The sequence below is a fragment of the Salminus brasiliensis genome, chromosome 16, assembly GCF_030463535.1.
Source record: "Salminus brasiliensis chromosome 16, fSalBra1.hap2, whole genome shotgun sequence".
NCBI lineage: Eukaryota > Metazoa > Chordata > Actinopteri > Characiformes > Bryconidae > Salminus > Salminus brasiliensis.
This window is the reverse complement of record NC_132893.1, coordinates 27,944,340-27,947,242: the sequence shown is the minus strand read 5'-3', so window position 1 is coordinate 27,947,242 and position 2,903 is coordinate 27,944,340. Positions and strand designations below refer to the sequence as shown.

The following is a 2,903-nucleotide window of genomic DNA, read 5'->3' as shown; positions in this document are numbered from 1 at the left end:
CACCCCAGATGGGACTTGAACCCACAATCCCTGGCTTAGGAGGCCAGTGCCTTATCCATTAGGCCACTGGGGCTGGCCAGTAAAAGGTGGATTTCAGAACACTACATACCCAAAATCAAGTGTTTTAATTAACTGCCACTCTGCTAGATCCACATAGTGGCAGCATCAAATATCCAGAATTGTAGGAGCTTGCAATGCTGAGGCAGATGTAAAATTGAAGTCAAGTTTTGAAGAAAAAATGTCATGTCCAACTCAATGGTCTCGAAAAAGATACAATGTCTAGCAGAGGATGGTTTCGATCCATCGACCTCTGGGTTATGGGCCCAGCACGCTTCCGCTGCGCCACTCTGCTTGGAATACAACCCAGATGGGACTCCGACCCACAATCCCTGGCTTAGAAGGCCAGTGCCTTATCCATTAGGCCATTGGGGCTGGCCGGGAAAAGGAGGATTTCAGAACACTACATACCCAAAATCAAGTGTTTTAATTAACTGCCACTCTGCTAGATCCACATTGTGGCAGCATAAAATAACAAAAATTGTTGGAGTTTGCAATTCTAAGGCAGATGTGAAATTGAAGGAAAGTTTTGAAGAAAAAATGTCATGTCCAACACAATGGTCTCGAAAAAGATACAAAGTCTAGCAGAGGATGGTTTCGATCCATCGACCTCTGGGTTATGGGCCCAGCACGCTTCCGCTGCGCCACTCTGCTTGGAGTACAACCCAGATGGGACTTGAACCCACAATCCCTGGCTTAGGAGGCCAGTGCCTTATCCATTAGGCCATTTGGGCTGGCCGGGAAAATGTGGATTTCAGAACACTACATACCCAAAATCAAGTGTTTTAATTAACTGCCACTCTGCTAGATCCACATTGTGGCAGCATCAAATATCCAGAATAATAGGAGCTTGCAATGCTGAGGCAGATATGTAATTGAAGTCAAGTTTTGAAGAAAAAATGTCATGTCCAACTCAATGGTCTCGAAAAAGATACAATGTCTAGCAGAGGATGGTTTCGATCCATCGACCTCTGGGTTATGGGCCCAGCACGCTTCCGCTGCGCCACTCTGCTTGGAGTACAAGCCAGATGGGACTCAAACCCACAATCCCTGGCTTAGGAGGCCAGTGCCTTATCCATTAGGCCATTTGGGCTAGCCGGGAAAATGTGGATTTCAGAACACTACATACCCAAAATCAAGTGTTTTAATTAACTGCCACTCTGCTAGATCCACATTGTGGCAGCATAAAATAACGAGAATTGTTGGAGTTTGCAATTCTTAGGCAGATGTGAAATTGAAGTAAAGTTTTGAAGAAAAAATGTCATGTCCAACACAATGGTCTCGAAAAAGATACAATGTCTAGCAGAGGATGGTTTCGATCCATCGACCTCTGGGTTATGGGCCAAGCACGCTTCCGTTGCGCCACTCTGCTTGGAGTACAACCCAGATGGGACTCGAACCCACAATCCCTGGCTTAGGAGGCCAGTGCCTTATCCATTAGGCCATTTGGGCTGGCCGGGAAAAAGTGGATTTCAGAACACTACATACCCAAAATCAAGTGTTTTAATTAACTGCCTCTCTGCTAGATCCACATTGTGGCAGCATCAAATATCCAGAATTGTAGGAGCTTGCAATGCTGAGGCAGATGTGAAATTGAAGTCAAGTTTTGAAGAAAAAATGTCATGTCCAACACAATGGTCTCGAAAAAGAGACAACGTCTAGCAGAGGATGGTTTCGATCCATCGACCTCTGGGTTATGGGCCCAGCACGCTTCCGCTGCGCCACTCTGCTTGTAGTACACCCCACATGGGACTCCGACCCACAATCCCTGGCTTAGGAGGCCAGTGCCTTATCCATTAGGCCATTGGGTCTGGCCAGGAAAAGGAGGATTTCAGAACACTACATACCCAAAATCAAGTGTTTTAATTAACTGCCACTCTGCTAGATCCACATTGTGGCAGCATAAAATAACGAGAATTGTTGGAGTTTGCAATTCTTAGGCAGATGTGAAATTGAAGTAAAGTTTTGAAGAAAAAATGTCATGTCCAACTCAATGGTCCCGAAAAAGATACAATGTCTAGCAGAGGATGGTTTCAATCCATCGACCTCTGGGTTATGGGCCCAGCACGCTTCCGCTGCGCCACTCTGCTTGTAGTACACCCCACATGGGACTCTAACCCACAATCCCTGGCTTAGGAGGCCAGTGCCTTATCCATTAGGCCACTGGGGCTGGCCAGTAAAAGGTGGATTTCAGAACACTACATACCCAAAATCAAGTGTTTTAATTAACTGCCACTCTGCTAGATCCACATTGTGGCAGCATCAAATATCCAGAATTGTAGGAGCTTGCAATGCTGAGGCAGATGTAAAATTGAAGTCAAGTTTTGAAGAAAAAATGTCATGTCCAACTCAATGGTCTCGAAAAAGATACAATGTCTAGCAGAGGATGGTTTCGATCCATCGACCTCTGGGTTATGGGCCCAGCACGCTTCCGCTGCGCCACTCTGCTTGGAGTACAACCCAGATGGGACTCCGACCCACAATCCCTGGCTTAGAAGGCCAGTGCCTTATCCATTAGGCCATTGGGGCTGGCCAGGAAAAGGAGGATTTCAGAACACTACATACCCAAAATCAAGTGTTTTAATTAACTGCCACTCTGCTAGATCCACATTGTGGCAGCATAAAATAACGAAAATTGTTGGAGTTTGCAATTCTAAGGCAGATGTGAAATTGAAGGAAAGTTTTGAAGAAAAAATGTCATGTCCAACACAATGGTCTCGAAAAAGATACAAAGTCTAGCAGAGGATGGTTTCAATCCATCGACCTCTGGGTTATGGGCCCAGCACGCTTCCGCTGCGCCACTCTGCTTGGAGTACAACACAGATGGGACTCGAACCCACAATCCC

At 46.0% G+C, this 2,903-nt stretch overlaps 2 non-coding genes across 2 annotated transcripts; both read right to left on the bottom strand.

Moving 5' to 3' along the window:
* On the bottom strand, positions 1-73 carry trnar-ccu (transfer RNA arginine (anticodon CCU)). The gene has a single exon. It is a non-coding gene; the product is annotated as a tRNA-Arg (tRNA).
* A 2,081-nt stretch (positions 74-2,154) lies between these two features.
* Positions 2,155-2,227, bottom strand: trnar-ccu (transfer RNA arginine (anticodon CCU)). Its single transcript has one exon. It is a non-coding gene; the product is annotated as a tRNA-Arg (tRNA).
* Between the last annotated feature and the right edge of the window lie 676 nt (positions 2,228-2,903).